Here is a 17,541-nt window from a genome sequence, read left to right as displayed (position 1 = left end):
AAACTCCCCACCCATCCCCCAGGCTCCCTTTCCAGCCCAACCTCCTCCCTTCCATTCCACCTCCGTGTCCTGCACAGCCACAACATGACCTCCCATACAACTACCAACTGGATTCATCCCCTCCCATCGACTAACCAGATCATATCTACTACGTGTCCACCTATCACCACCATTCCACTACCCTCTCTCAGCCCACCTCTTTATCTGCAGCTCCCCTTATCCCCACATCCAGCCCTGAAGAAGGGTAATACCCGAAACATTGCCTTCTCCTTTCCTCCAGATGCTTGGTATGATCTTCCAGGCTCCTTTTTGTCTACCTTAGAATCCAGCATATACGTTTTTTTTGTCTCGAACAAAGTAGAAATACATGGGTCATTCTCGCATTCGCAGGCTAGGATTAGTGGGATACCACAAGGATCAGCTGTTCACAATATGTATCAACAATTTACAACTGAGGACGAAATAAATGCCTCCAAATTTGCAGATGATTCAAAGCTAATAAGAGAATGGGTGTGGGGAGGAAGATGTAAAATGGCTACAGGCAGGTTTGGACATACTTAGTTAATAAGCAAGAACACAGCAGATGAAAAATAAATGTGGAGAAAAGCAAGGTTATTCACTTAGCATCATAGAATCATAAACAGGTACAACAGGGAATCAGATTCTTTGGTCCAATCTGATGTTGATCTGAAAACCTGGAATAAAGTCCCAATTCCTCCAAACCCTTCCTATTCATGTATTCATTCAGATGCCTTTTAAATCTTGTATTTGTACCAGCCGACACCCCTTCCCCTGGCAGCTCATTTCATACATGCACCACCTTCTGTTTGAAAACATTGCCCCTTGGCCTCTTGTAAATCTTTGCCCTCTTCCCAGGCCTTGTCTATTTATCCTAACCATGCCCCTCGCGATTTTATAAGCCTCTATAAGGTCACCCCTCAGCTTCCAATGCTCCAAAGTGGGGAAAAGTGGATGCACATTGCGCTGTATTGTAATAATGCAATGTTTAAAATAGAAATATTAATAGAAAGTTACATTAAATCTACAAGCTTTGCAAATATATGCAGAGTTAAAACAACCAAAACTATACCAGAATATACAGTAATAAGTGTCTTTAGATACTAATAAAGCCTCAGGGTACCTTTGTGGTTATTATAAACAGGAAGACAGCAACTATTAGGACACAATTTTAAACAGCTAATGTAATAGTGCACTCAGGGGCAGTTGGGACACTGCAACACCCATTAACAGTCACTTGGACTCTCACAAATTGAACAATAAGCTCAATGCATTTCCCCGACCAGCAAACTCTCGAACACCACTCATTTCTACCTAGGATATATAGTTTTTTTTCCCACTCTTAATTTTATTCGTTCATTCACTAATGAAACTTTAGTCCAGGCTTTGTAACCACTTATGCTTCATTAACAACGAGAACACTGGAGCAACAGATATTACATTAAGCTGTAAATCACTGACCGTGCCTGTGATTTAGGGGATTTAAGAATGCCCCGGGAAGGAGAATTTAGGATAATAAAGGCAGCTTAAAGTTGAAATTGACCTTTAGCTGATCAGACACCAAATGTAAACATGATTTTGATCAGAAAATAATGAATGAATTGATGCAAGTAGAGAAAAACAGGCTAGTTTAATTAACAAGTAGAAATATGAGAACAGCTTTAGGAATAGAGGTCTTATACTGCTTATGTACCCCACTGTAGAATTTTGATTTTAACTCTGACAACTTGTCAATTACTGACAACCATTATACTGAAAAGTTTTTCCACCTGTTGAGGAGAAGGGTGATGTCATCTTCATGACAGCTGAAATTTTCTACCTCAGAGGTAGGGACACTATTGCTACACCGCAAGATTCCTTTGATGACCAGTATGTGTTAAATGGTCAATTTCTTCACAGCACTCATATACAGTGAATTTAGTTTTGATGAACATAGTCGACTCCTCTGTCTATAACTGTGTTTGCACTCTTACCAGTCTGTTAAACTTTTATGGCACTGGCTGAGCCAGTACAAGATGTACGCTGGTCATCAGTGCGAAAGGGGTTGAATTATAGCAACCTCAACAGTACTCATTGAAGAGTTCATGAAAAGGCTTCAGGCACCATTTGGGACAGCATGGTCAACAATATCTTCGGTCAAAAACAGACACAACTGATAGGCCATTACAAAAAGTGCAGTTGCAGGCATATCTATTTCATTAGTTTCATCAGCCTGAACACAATCATTGGTCCTTACAAAGAGCACATCAGGGTTCCGAAAGAGTCTGACTCAAAACACTAACCCGGTCTCTCTCCACAGATGCTGCCAGAGCCGCTGAGTTTCTTTGGCATGTTTTGTTTATATTTCATATTTCCAGAATTCTCCATATTCCATGTTATTTGTGTGGTTGAGTGGATATTAAAGCATAAAAGTGCTTGCAAGCGACAAGCTTTTCTGGTTGTTAAATATTTCTAAGCAAAGTAATCTTCAACTTTCAGGTTAATTCTACTCAGGTAGTAACACACACAAAAAGGCCTTTCTCGTGTCCTGCAAAATACCCTTGGCCAGTTGATTCTTGCTATTGCCACCCCCTAGCACTCATAAGCACCACCAGGAAAGAAACATTGCTGTACAGATATGTGAAGAACACTGGTTGAAGAACAAGTATACGTTGTTAGTTCATTCCTTCCACACATTCTAATTAGTACATTTGAAAACACCGCAGTATCGCAAATTCTTACTGAATGCTTTTGCATGCTGCTAATTAACAACAGACACACTAACTGGAAAAGTGGCTTAAGGACAACACTTTAAAACAGCGCTTCCTGTCTTGAATTCTCAGAGCAGAGAGAGAGGAGTTAACTAACTTGGACAAAATCAGATAGAGTGCTCTACATGAAAACGCATGCCTTGCTTCACTTAACATACGTTTGTAAAACTAGCACGATGCATTCACCTTTAGACATCAGTGTCTCAAATTACACTGAAAGAGCTTTTCCTACCAAATAAAATGATAGTACTGGATTTGTAGAATGGATGTCAAAATTGAAATGCACAACCTATATATTTATAAAATAGAAGGGTCACTGAACTGAAAAAGCGTTTCTCTTCACAGAAGCTGCCAGACCTGCTGGTTTCTACCAGCAATTTTTGGTTTTGTTTCACTGTTAGTGGCTGTCTATGTTCTACAATCAAGGTTACCGTGCTTCAAATTACATTTAGAGCTCAACAGTAAACATTAATTTCTATTTTCTGGTAGCAGAACACATTCAAAGTAACCATTACCAAATTGATAGGCAATGGGCTCAAAGTGCTGGTAGCTGTTGGTTAATTAAGCAAAACAAGGTCAGAGTTTAAAAGATATAAAAAGATGCTGATCAAAGATACCTTGATTTGGTTGGTGAAAAACAAAAAACTGCTGTAAGGTGTAAGCATCCGATTTCCTGACAATTCACCTAAATGTGACAGTAAGTGATACCTGACCTGGAAAATATCAGGTTTTACAGAGATTTCGTTATTTTTCCTGTGTTAAAAAGCCTGAAGTATGGAATTACTCTTATCTTCCAGCAGACAGTGTGCAACCTTGAAAGCTAAGGTGAACGTTGTAACTAAAGTATTCTAAATATTGTGTTTTGGTCATTTTTTTGAAATCAGCTAATGATGTTAATATGCTTCTAAAACTGCCTAACTGGAAAGTACAGGTATGTTGCAAAGACATAATTTATCTCAAGTGAATATTGCTATTTCACTCTAGTGTACTTCTGATACTCTATTTTGACATTCCAGATGAAGAATGTCTCATTGAGCAAGATGAAAACACCACAAGTGACAGTAACTTACTACAGCATCAGCAGGGGTCAATTTACATGGGTTTACGGTACTGTTACATCTCACTGGGATAACATGCTGGAAATCAAGCTCCACAATTCCCAAAGTCATCACAAAAGTAAAAGATTTTAAGTAGTGTGCATAATTCCCTATATTAATTGTCTTCTAGACCTAGATTGACAAAAAGCATATACCTGGTTTTTATCAGAGATAATGGGAACTGCAGATGCTGAAGAATATGAGATAACAAAGTGTAAAGCTGGATGAACACAGCAGGCCAAGCAGCATCTAAGAAGCACAAATGTTGAAGTTTTGGGCCTAGAGATGAAGGGTCTAGGCCTGAAACATCAACTTTTGTGCTCCTAAGATGCTGCTTGGCCTGCTGTGTTCATCCAGCTCTACACTTTGTTACCTGGTTTTTATACTTACGAAAGATTACTATTTATTACAAATAGATAGATTCTAGTGGCAGGTAAACAATATATACCATCAACACATATCCCTACTGCTTAAAACTCTAACCCGCTCATTAACTTTCCCACATACATTGTTAGAGAATAAAAAAGGGTGTTGAGGGCAGAGGGGAAAACTGGGAAAGTATTCAGTGGTACCTGCGCACGAGGTTTGCTGAGATAATTCTTCAGTTGATCAGAACACTGTTTCTTATCTACCTTCTCTAGATACTTTTACTTGTTTCCGAGAGGCACAGAATGGTTGGTTCACATTTAAGGGTTTCTGACATATTGTAGGCTGTGAATTTTAACTAACAAGTGATGCAGAGAAACAAACTGGCAATCTTTTGACTAAAGGTGCTTTAAATGCAGAGCAAAGCAACAGCTCCTTCCTTCCAAGAGGTCCAATGATTTGTGATGTGAATACTCCAAAGCTGTTTAGCTACCTGGAAGCCAGTCAATCCCACTGCTATTGAGAGGCAGAAGACCTTTTTCACGAACAGGTCACCATTTCACAGGCCAATCAGTTACTTGCTGCCAGTCAAATCTCTAATCATACACTTCTTTCCCTCCCCCCGCCTCCACTCCCAAAGGCTCCAGCTCATCCACATCAGAGCTTTCCCACAACTTCTACCAAAGGCTTTGTAAACAGCATTTAAAATAAGTATCAGGTAGTTTGCTTCTTAAAAATACTGTAATCCATCAACTATCCTTGACTTTTAAAGCAGTCCATAATCAAAATACAGAAAAATACAAAGACATGGTCTTGCTGCACCTAGGCACAGAATGGAAGTCTGGGCAAAACACATGACAATACAAACCACATCAACACAGAATCAGAAATTTTTGCATAAATACTGCACTATTCTCATGATTATTAATGTAATATATACACACATTCAGAAGACATATTTCTCCAAGCATTTTGTCACAAATGTGTGTTAAAGAGGCTTGTCCAAAGGGTGTGGAGTTATCTCAAATGTCTGTCATTCCCAGAACCAATGAATCCTTTATCTGTACCTGAGCAATCAATCTTCACCACAGAAAGTCAGAAAAAGGAAAAGGGGAAAAAAAATACACAAAACAATGCTTTTATTAAAAGAATTTACCCAACATAATACAATTTGCTCTTCCACAACCCACAAGAATGAAGTCAATTCATCTAAATTAATGTAATTGTTAAAAAATATTCCAGAAAGTTGACACAACATTAAAAGAATAATGCTGTCTTACTACTAAGTTCTTAGCATAAAGACCCGTGACTAATGCAACATATGCCCAAAATACCTGCAGCACATGATGAGTTTAATGTTAAAAAGCAGCTTTTCCTAGTTATTTATGGTGGTGGTAAAAGAGTCACCTGACTCTAAATGTCAAGTCTGCTCTCTTCCTACAGATGCTGTCAGATCTACAGAACTTCTCCAGCAATATCTGTTGTTACTTCAGATCTCCAGTTCTGTTTTCCATTCTATTGGAAAGACTTGAATTTACCATCAAGAAAACATCCCACTCGCTTGACACCCCACCGATCACATCAAATATTGTTTCCTCCATCACCAGCACAAACAGCATTCGGCGTGTACTAACTACCAGGTGCACTGCAACACCACCAGGCTTTTTTGACAGCACCTCCTGAACCTACAGTCTCTACTGACTAGAAAACAAGGGCAGAAGATGTTTGCGAACACCCTGCTGCAATTTCCTATCCAGCCACACACCATTCTGACTTGAAAAAATATGCTCTAGTGAGGTCAAAAACCTCAGAACTTATTCCCTTAAAAACAACATGGATTCAACTGCCGTGCATGATTGCAACAGTTTAAAGGTGACAGTTCTCCAACTCATTCTCAAAAGGCAATTAGGAAAGAACAAGTCAATACTAGAAGCTTTGGAAATGAATTAGATTGAATTGGAAAATAAGTAACTTTTACACTGTGACAAACTCAAGTTTTCTTTTCTATCATAATACGGCACAAATGCCAGTATAAGGGGCCAAATCTGGCTTTTGGCATTTCAGTAAATTAATGGTGTGACAGAATTCAACATAAAATATTCTCCAAGGATATACTCAAAAAGCTAACATTTATGCTTTGTAGCAAGATGCATGATGTGTATACAACATCTACATGTTATTTCAGAATTAATTCACCTCAATTGCATATCTCCTCCTTTTACTTTATAAATTCAGCACCAGCTCATTCTTTGCTGAACTCCACAGTTAGCCCAAAGCTTTTAGCACTCAGGCCAGGCTTTCGAGTTGAAATTTTATAGAATTAACCAAACAAAATCCCCAGTGTAAAGGAATAACAAGTTTACATGGGAGTTCTGAAAGATAGAGTTTCAGTTGAAGGGCAGTGAGCAATAGAAGAGTACACATCCTCCAAGCAAATGTAATTTAGCTCTGTACTTAATTGAAAAACTTACAAGGTTAATGCTGCTAAATGGAAGGTTAAGAACCATTTTCCAAAAAAAAATTACAGGGAGATATTTAAAATAAAACTTCTCAAATATAACAATTCAATTTTTTTTAGATGCAATGCAAAGAAGTTCATTTTTAGGAAGTTTTGGAAATTGGTACTTAAACAAGTTCATTCTTATTCTCAAGTATGTACAGCCAGAAAACAGAGAAGCTACGTCGTCTGAAGTCTTTCTAATGCAGTTACCTACAATTTAGGGGTCATGTCAGATGGCATCCAAGTCATTAGCAATTCCTAGGCAACATAATAGCACTACAGTTTAGCATACTAACTTAAAGATTCCTTGCTTCATGCATATTTTTTTTTACAGTGGAGAGAAGGATCACCAGTAGCACAAGCAAAACGATAAATAAGTTAGGAAAGAAGTTTAATGGATTTAATGTTTTAAAAATTGCAATGGAGAGAATACCAGAGTTGAAATAGACATATCTCCAAGGTTGAGTTTGTAAAAAGGTGAAGTAATTCAAGGCAGTTATTCATAAATTTACAATGCTCTCTAGATTCAGGAACTGCACAAATCGATTGGAAAATTGCAAACCCCACTATTTAAGACAGGAGAAAAGAAATCAGGTAACCACAAACCTGGTAAATTATTAAAATTTGAGAGAAAACCATTGTGAAATATCAAAGACAAAGTGACTCTAAGTCTGTAAGCGCACTGGCTGATCAAATCAGCACGGATCTCTTTACTCAGAGTGGTAAGGGCGTGGAATGCCCTGTCTGCCAATGTAGTTAACTCAGCCACATTAGGGACATTTAAACAGTCCTTGGATAAGCAAATGGATAATGATGGGATAGTATAGGGGAGGGGCTTAGATTAGTTCACAGGTCGGCGCAACATCGAGGGCCGAAGGGCCTGTTCTGCGCTGCATTGTTCTATGTTCTATAAAAGCAAGGCCATGCCAGACTAGTTTCTAGTTCACTGCCTGTGACTTCAAAAACACATTGGTTATAGAAATATCTATAAGACTTTAAACTAATTAAGGAGGACTTTAACATTAACTATTATCTTATTTCTTTATTTTTCCACTGAAACTATGGTGGTCTGTCATCTTTAACTTTTTAAACTTTCTTTCTCTCTTTTACCATTTTGTACCTAAGTTTTTTGTACCCAAATACCTTCGTTCCTAAGATGGTGCCATGCATGGCGACATTACACGCTTTTCACTGTACTCCTGTACTTCAGTACATGACAATAAAATCCAAATCTAAAATATTATTAAAAATGAAAGTGCATTTGGAAATAATACTGGCCAAGAGATAGGAGAGAGATATTACGGACAGAGATTAACAAAGGTTGACCTTCTCATTCCAATACCAATTGAGATCCTTAGATGACAAAGGATCACAAATGGCATCACTTCACCACAGCGGGACCACTAACCCAATTGCAGATAAAGCCTGTCACTATGTTGCCAGCTTTCAACCACTGGTAGGGTGTGCTGCAGAAAGGAGGGGATGGCAGTACAGGAAGGTTCCCTTGATCAAAGATATTTGATACCTAATTAACAGACTGGATGTTAGGAAAGAGCGTAGGCTTGCTGAGAATCCCTCGACTCTGTGAGCCCACGAAATACACGAAAGGATGTGTTTTTAAAAAAAGAGTAGAGCGTGGTTCACATGTAGAATTAACTTCCTGAGGCAGTGGTGGACACGGGCACAATTTCAGTGTTTAAAAGACATGTGGATGGCATGAATAACAAAGGTTTGGAGGGACATGGGCCAGCAGCAGGCAGGCAGGACTAGTTTAGCTTGGGATTATGGTCAGCATGGACTGATTGGACTGAAGGGTCTGTTTCCATGCTGTACGATTCTATGACTATGACTCTAGTAGCATTCATATTTTGATCAACAATCCAGCCCAAGGAAGCACTTTTTTATTCAAAAGGAAAAGAGCCAGTGATGTATAGAATATTCAGAGGTTACAACTTCCTAAAAAGGTACACTGCACTTTATAAAAGAATTACTTTCACAAATATTCAGATACCATGTGCCTCCTCCTCAACTGTACGGGAACAGCAAATTGAGAGCGCAAATAATTTGTGGGGAGTATTTTACAATATACTCTCCATCAAGCTTTAAGTGTTTAAAATTCTGGCATTTTATTGTTTCACGCTATTTGCTACACCCACACTGCCTCCTTCAGTCACTAACTGAAGTTACTGGAGGTCAGGTTTCTCAATACTACCAGTTGCGATCTGGTCAGCTGATTTAAAAGCATTTTTCAGCTTGGATCCTCCCCTCTGCCTCTCCTACCCAAAAAAAGTCACTCAGCTAATTTTCCCTAACTGATTAATCAAAAACACTACAGACATGCCTATCCAAACTGCTAGCCTTCTGGTTGCAAGTAAAAACATAGTCACCACCAGAATACTCAAGGTGACGCATGGAAAATGGGTATTCACAGTTAGAACTAAAAATCAACAGTTACAAGGCAACAAAACATTCAATAAACTTGGATCACATCTGGGTTTTGTGCCACTTTAAATAAACAATTAAGCCATACTGTAGGTATTCAAAAAAATTGCCAATAAAGCTACAACTCAGCTTAGAAACCGCAGACAAAATGTAACCCCAAGTACTGTAAAATGGCACTAACATTTTGATAGTTGACTGCTGATCATTTTGAAATCAATGGATGTCCATTGTAATTGAAAATTGCTTGTTTCAGGAAACGTGTTGAAAGCTTTTCTTTGTCTTACTATTACCATCTGACCATCATCTGCCAACTATGTTACTCTAGCTTCACACCCTACCTTACCCAATCCCACAATAGTAAAACTGCTCTTTAGTTTGCCTGGTTAATCAGCTGCCTTGTGATGCAAGAAGGATCAGGAATAAAAGTTTGATCTTGCCTTCTTAAGTCTTTCACTGAAAGTTTAATTCATTGAAACTATTAAAAAGTGTATTTATATACAATATTACAATAAGTTACCTTCAATCCCAATGCATTCTATAGATGTATTAAAGAGAGGATAACTAGGAAGGTAGGACCGCTGAAAGATAAAGGAGAGAACTTGTGCTTGGAGGCAGAGAATGTGGCGAGATCCTAAATGAGTACTTTGCATCAGTATTCACCCAGGAATAGGATGTGGAGAATAGTGACATTTGTGTGGAGCATGTTAATATGCTGGGGCATTTTGATATCAAAGAAAGAAGTGGAGTTGGATTGAGGAGTATTAAGGTGGATAATTCTGTAGGGATTCAGGATTTGATCAGTAAAACTGCTGCTGTTTTAGGTGGTTCAGATCACCCCTAGATCCCTGGTTCTGTCACTGGATTTAATTTAGGAATGTGAAGTGAAGACGGCAGTGGACAGGTGTTTCAGGGCAGAGAATCTCTGCGTTTATTAAATACAAAATTGAGTATATCGCAAGAAATAAAAGGCAAATATATTAACAAGAAAAATAATACAAAGGTGAATATATTACAAGAAATAAAAAGGCAAATACAAAACAGTGAAACTGACACTCAGTTATTCAGAAATATTAATATATACTATTAAATTAAATACAGATTAAATACTACTGAAAACGAAACAATAGGGTTTTAATCAGACTTCCCAACCTTGGAGTTCCTTGCTTTTCACCACCCATTTTTCCCCTCACTGCAAGCTAGGTTGGATACTTAAGGATCGAGAATAAGCGCTCACTACTGGGGATAAGTGCAATTTTGAAATAAACCTGGCTGTAGCCAGTGCTTCAGAGGCAGCTGTGCAGACAGTTCATTGGGAGAGTAGCCGTTTTTGATCTCGCTTCTGGAGATTGCTGTGGGGAGCACTCTCGAGATGGTAGCTCTTTCAGATCCCTCTCCTCAGTTTCTGCAGAAGCTTGTTTTCGGAAAGATTCTCCCTCTCCCCCAGATCAGGCTAGCAGACTCTGTGCTACATTACCTCCTCTCAAATCGGTGATATCCATTGTGTTTCTGTTGTCCCCTGTGAGGTGAACTGACTTCTGATAGTTTAGAGTAGTATTCTGATTAAGTGGAATATCCAGTATTTCTACAAATGAATAATATTTGAAGTTAAGTGTCTTGATGCCTGTAAAAGCTCCATAATGTCTGGGTTAAGTTGGTTTCTTAGGTCTGGTTAATTGTTTTTTAAGAGTTGAGGTGTGAATTGGATTTGCAGGCTGAACATTTGGTTACAAGCAGCTATTTCTGCCTATGTAATTTTCCAACAGCATAGCCTACCCACCTTTTATTTTTTAAAAAGTTATCTGCAAAGTCCAGGATTTTGAATTAGGGGTTCTTTTGCTCAATCCTACAGTCCCTAGGGCCCAAGTTATTGAGAGAGGCAGAGGAGATTGTTGGGGCCTTGACCGGAGATTTTTTGTATCCTCACTAGCCACTGGAGAGGTCCCCGAGGGCTGGTGAGTAGCTAATGTTGTTCCTCTGTTTAAAGAAAACATGGATAATCCAGGAAACTACAGACCAGTGAATCTCACATCAGGGGTTGGGAAGCTATTGGAGAGAATTCTAAAGGGATAGGATTATCAGTTCTCTGTCTCGCTCTTTCTTTGTCTTTCCTTCCTTGTTTTTCCCTTCTCTCTCTCTTTATAGTAGTTCAAACCCCCCCCCCCCACTTGTAATTCCTTACCTAAGGAGTCGGGAAGGAGCCAGGTCGTGACCGGGAATCACATGACGGGAGCTGAACGTGTGGGCTTTGTCCAGCAGCAATGGCGGATCGAGCGTGGGCCAGAGCAACGGCGGCCGATCAAGAGTGATGTGGCGAGCAAGGGCCGGTGAGACAGTGCCAGCAAGATTGGGCCAGTCCGACAGCTCACAGCAGGGCACCAGCAGAGACACGACGAGGGCTGGAAAGCCCTGAGTGTGAATGCGGCAGTGGAAAGGAAGTTGAACTCTCTTAAGTTCGAATAAGAGAAGGGAAAAAAAAGCTAAATTAATGTGAATGGCTCCATGTATGCACAGCAAAAGTGCACACTGTTCACTATATTTTTTTTTACATTTCTTAACATTAAATCTTTACATCTTACATTTTAAATTGCTTAAGAGAAGGAAAACTCTGATTCTAAACCTGCGCTACCCTGCGGCTATACCCAATCACGGGAAAGGCTTCAGGAGTAAACCCTGAAGGTAAATCCAGAGCTGCAGTCCCTAAGACAGTCCAATGTTATACCCAACCTCGTTCTGGCAACTCCTGCGACGACACCAGTGCCAAGTTGCATCGGCCCCTGCCCTTCCCTTGGACAACACTGGTGACATGGAGAGGGGAGACGTACTGCGTGGGCAACTGCCGATCTCTCAAAAAACCCTGCCCAGGCCTATGTCCTGGAGAGGACACTCCAGCATCGCCTCACTGTGGTGGCAACCACGGAAAGCAGCAGTATACCAGTTATAAGCCTCACTCGATTGGCGTAAAGCAACCCCTGGCACCTTGCTCTCGACGGAGGGAGAGGCCATCGCGCCTCGCTGGACAGCTACCCCCGCCTCAAGCTGGGCAGCCCCCAGCCAATTAGGTGCTGTCCCGCCACAGTCCGCCCACTCCACTAGGTGCGTGGGGCTTAGGGATACAAGTATCCTGAATTGCGGGCTGTAAACACTGCACCAAGCAAAACAACAAAAGGAAACAAGGAAAGAAGCCAGCATTCAGACTTGGATGTTGGAACATACAGACCATCACAACTGGTCTACCAGACGACCTTTGAGAGATCAGTGACACCCGTAAGACAGCAGTCTGTTGTTAATCACTGCTACGACTCCAAGTGGGCGTTGCAGCACTCCAAGAGACAAGGCTCCCAGAATCGGGGACCTTACGTGAGAGACTATCCCTTCTTCTGGCAGGGGAAAGGCATAGACGAGACCAGAGAGCATGGTGCTGGCTTTGCCGTGAAGAACTCGCTGTTGACCCAGCAAAGATGGATCAGACTAGATCCTCTCACTTCGACTGCACACCCCTGATGGGCCTGTCAACCTTATCAGCACTTATGCCGCAACCCTCAATTCCACACAAGATGCAAAGGGTGAGTTTTACGACCAGCTTTCAAGGAAAATACAGGCAATCCCGAATCAGGAACAGTTGCTGCTACTTGGCGACTTCAATGTCAGAGTGGGTGCCGACCACAACTCCCGGCCAGGCTGTCTGGGACAGTATGAGATCGGCAACATGAATGAAAATGGACAACGACTGCTCGAGGTTTGCATGCTCCACGAACTGTGTATTACCAACACCTACTTCCAGGCCAAAGCTCAGCACGAAGTCTCATGGCAACATCCCCGCTCTGAACACTGGCACTAGCTAGACCTGATCCTCACAAGACGCAGCCACCTGAAAAACATGCTCATGGCTTGGTCCTTTCATTGTGCCAACTGTGACACGGATCACTCCCTGGTTTGCTACAAACTCAGACTCCAACCAAAGATGATGCACTACGCCAAGCCTGCAGGGAAGCTGCGTGTCAATGCTACTACGACCCAACATTCAAACAAAGTAGCAGTATTCATCAAGTCACTGGAGGACGCCCTCCTTGCAGACCCACCAGAAGGAGCTGCTCAGCAGAGGAGGGACTCTGTTAGGGACACTATCCACAGCACCACGTTGAAGACCTTCAGGAAGAAGCAGAGCAAAAACACAGGACTGGTTCGAAGCAAACGCGAATGAGCTCAACGCAACCGGTGAGGTGAAGCGTGCTGCACTGTTGAAACACAAACACCAACCTACCAAGGTAACACTGCAAGCGCTGAGGACAGCAAGAACCAATGCACAGAAGACAGCCAGATGCTGTGCAAATGACTACTGGCTACAACTATGCGAAAGCATCCAGTTATCATTTGACACAGGCAACATACATGGAATGTATGAGGGGGATCAAGAAAGCCATCGGTCCAACCCAGAGCAAGACAGCTCCACTAAAATCCAGGACAGGGAAGATCAAAGACAAAAGCAAGCAGACGGAGAGATGGGTGGAGCATTACTCAGAACTCTACTCCAGGGAAAACAAGGGAACGGTGCAGCAAGACATGAGAGACTGCAACACTGTCACCCTCTATAAGAACGAAGGGACAGAAGCCACTGTAACAACTAGAGGAATCTTGCTGCTGAGCATCGTTGGGAAGGCCTTCACCCACGTGGTCCTGAACAGACTACAGAAAATCGCCAGAAGGGTATACCCCGAATCTCAGTGCTGTTTCAGGTCAAAACGCTCCACAATCGACATGATCTGCTCCCTCTGACACCTACAACAGAAATACCGAGAGCAAAGACAACCACTCTGCGTCGCTTTCATTGACCTCACGAAGGCATTTGACCCGTGAGCAGAGACGGCTTGTTCAAAATCCTCACCAGGATTAGTTGTCCTCCGAGACTCCTCAGAACAGTCCATTCATTTCACGCGGATATGAAAGGCGTCGTTTAATTTGACGGCTCTTCTTGGAGGCTTTCAACATCCGCAGCGGTGTGAAGCAGGGCTGTGAGCTTGCCCCCAGCCTGTTCGGCATCTTCTTCGCAGTCATGCTGAAACACGCATTTGGAACATCAGATGGTGTCTGCCTCCACACCAGATCGGACGGGAAGCTGTTCAGTCCGCCCTGGCTGAGGGCAAAATCCAAGGTTTGTGAAGTACTCATTAGAGACATGTTGTTTGCAGATGATGCAGCATTGGCAGCACACTCCGAACAGCAACTGCAGCGCCTCATGGACAACCTCTCAAGAGCCTTCCAGGAATTCAGCCTGACCATTAGCCTGAAGACGACCAAAGTGCTGGGTCAAGGCGTGGAGCACCCCACCCCCGTCATCACCATCAACAACTATGAGCTGGAGGTAGTCCACGAATTCACATCCCTCGGCTCCCCCAACACAGACAGGCTCTCCCTGGACTCCGAGATCAACAGATGGATCAAATGAGCCGCCTCCACATTCGCCAGGCTGACCGAGAGTGTCTGGGAGAACAAAAAGCTGACTACGAACACCAAGATTGCAGTCAACAGGGCGTGCATCCTCAGCACACTGCTTTACGGCAACAAGACCTGGAGCATCTACTCCAGACAAGAGCAGCGTCTCAACGCTCCCCACCTTCGCAGCCTGAGATGCATTCTGGACACCAAGTGGACCGACTGAGGCACCAACACTGAAGTCCTCACCCATGCCCAGGTACTCAGCCTCTTCACCCTACTCCAACAATGCCACCTCTGCTGGTTGGGTCACGTACATTGTATGCTGGACAGGAGGACCCCAAAAGATTTGTACGGGAAACTGGCCATCGGCAAGAGAGCACGAGCACAACCTCATTTTCGTTTCAAGGACGTCTGCAAAAGGGATATGATGTCAATGGACCTGGACGTCGAGAGATGGGAAGACGTTGTAAAAGATCGTTCACGCTGGAGACGGGAACTACGCCGAGGGCTGGAGCGAGAAGAAAAGAAACTGAGGCTTGTCGCTGAGGAAAAGCACACTTGACAGAAAGAAAGCAACAGTGGAAGAGAGCGTCTTCAAATGCAGTCGCTGCAACCGAGACTGTCACTCCTGTGTGGGCCTGTACAGCCACAATAGACGCTGCGCTACCACCAGCACCTGAATCAAAACTCTTCAGGCGCAGATCCATGGTCTCGAGACTGACGGATGCAACACACCAGGATTTACACACATTTGGAAAAGCATGGCCTAATTAAGGCCAGACCGCATGGTTTTGTGCAGGACAGGTCATGTCTTACTAACTTGATTTTTTTGATGAGGTGATGAAGGTGATCGATGAGGCAATGGAGCTTGTTTATGTGGAATTTAGCAAGGCTTTCAACAAGGTCCCTCATGGTAGGCTCATCCAGAAGGTTAAAAATGCATGGGATCTATGGTGACTTGGCCGTATGGATTCAGAATTGGCTTACGCACAGAAGGCAGTGGACATTGGTGGAAGGAGGCTTTTCAGCCTGGAGATCCGTGACTAGCGGTATTCTGCATGGATCTGTACTGGGACCTCTGCTGTTTGGTGATTTATGTAAATGACTTTTATGAAAATGTAGATAGATGGGTTAGTAAATTTGCAGATGATCATAGGATCAGTGGAGTTGTGGATGATGTATAAGAATAAGTCAAAGGATACAGCAGGATATGAATCAGTTACAGATATGGGCAGATCCCATAATCCAGTTAAGTGTGAGGTGCTGCACTTTGGGAGTTCAAATGTTAAGGAACAATATTCAGTTAATAATAGTTATACAGGATCCTGAACAGCACTGATGTACAGAAGAACCTTGGGGTTCAAGTCCATAGCTCCCTGAAAGCAGCCGTGCAAGCAGACATGGTGGCATGCTTGCCTTTATTAGTCAAGGAATTCAGTACAAGGGTTAGGATGTCACATTGTAGCTTTACAAGACTTTGGTAGGCCACATTTAGAATACTGTGTTCAATTCTGCTTGCCACATTACAGAAAGGATGGAGGCTTTGGAGTGGGTGCAGAAGTTTTACAGGGTGCTGCCTGAATTAAAAGGTATGAGCTATAAGGAGGGGCTAGAAAAACTCAGGTTGTTTTCTCTTGAGCAGTGCAGGCTGAGGGGAGACTTGATGGACATCTATATAGTTATGATATACACAGATTTAGGGGTCGATGATCAAAATCATTTTTCCAGAGTTGAGATGGCTAATACTTTGGGGCATGCATTTAAGGTTAGAGGGGAAGTTCAAAAGGAGACATGAAGGGCAATTTTTTTTTGTTTACATAGCAAGTGGTAGCAATCTGGAATGTACTACCAGGGATGGTGGGTGGAGGCAGATATAGTAGGGGCATTTAAGAGACTTTTACATAAGCGCATGAATACGCAAGGAATATAGGGATATGGACCAATGGCAGGCAAAAGGGATTAGTTTCATTTGGTGTCACGGTCAGTACAACATTGTGGGCTAAACAGCCCACTCTTCCGCTGTACAGTTCTAATTTCTAATTAGAATTGGCAAGGAAAAGGCTGGTTAAGGCAAGTTATACCTATCATACATTAAGTCAGTATGGTGCATTCCTGCACAAAGAAAGTGACAGTACCAATTGTCACAAATTAAATTGCATATTCAAGTTCAATTGGCTATTTAGCTGCAGAATTGATGGAGCACCATTCAAAGAACAAAACATGCATTTTCAGAATACAAATTGGGCCTTTTACTGGATTACAGTAATCATTACACTAGCACTGAAGGGACCAAATTCCACACCATATGTTGCAGTAATAGAAAATCAAGAAACAGTTACCCTGTTCGATATTCTATCAAATTGTTCTTTTAATATCACAATGAAGAATGCTTTTATGGGGAATGGTAGCATAGTGGTTGTTACAAGACAAGTAATGGGCTGCACTAACGATCTGTAAACTATCTCCAATCCTACCAGCGTAACTGTGGCATTTGAATTAAATAAGATAAATCTGATGTGAAATAGCTAAGAAAGCTAGAAAAAATATTTGCTTAGCATATCCACACTTCTTTTCATAAATACAGGAAATGAGATGCCATTAACTTCTGTAGTCTCACTTTCACAGATGGGATTCAAAGCCTATAAACTGAAAACACATGATGATCAGGTCTGATCTCTTGCCCTTTAACTCGTGCATCCATGCTACTCAGTATTATAGATCAGGCTGCCCAATAAGCACAATACTAAATGCAAAATGAATTTAAGGTTATTTGAAGCTGAAAAGCATCTCAGTCGCCATTTACTTCTCAAAGTTAAAAAAGCAGAAAACCAGAACAAAGGTACCAGATGAGACTCAGTTCAACATCTTAAAATAATACGAAATGCAAGAGATTAATGCAACCAGTGATGTACAAGTTAAAATATGATTCAAAACA

At 41.8% G+C, this 17,541-nt stretch overlaps 1 protein-coding gene across 1 annotated transcript in view; it reads right to left on the bottom strand.

The window, feature by feature from the left end:
• Nucleotides 1-17,541, bottom strand: part of nup93 (nucleoporin 93) — a 114,427-nt gene that overhangs the window by 74,242 nt on the left and 22,644 nt on the right. The window lies entirely within an intron of this gene.

Source organism: Stegostoma tigrinum, chromosome 16, assembly GCF_030684315.1.
Source record: "Stegostoma tigrinum isolate sSteTig4 chromosome 16, sSteTig4.hap1, whole genome shotgun sequence".
NCBI lineage: Eukaryota > Metazoa > Chordata > Chondrichthyes > Orectolobiformes > Stegostomatidae > Stegostoma > Stegostoma tigrinum.
The sequence above is the reverse complement of the archived record's forward strand: the minus strand, read 5'-3'. Positions and strand labels throughout refer to the sequence as shown.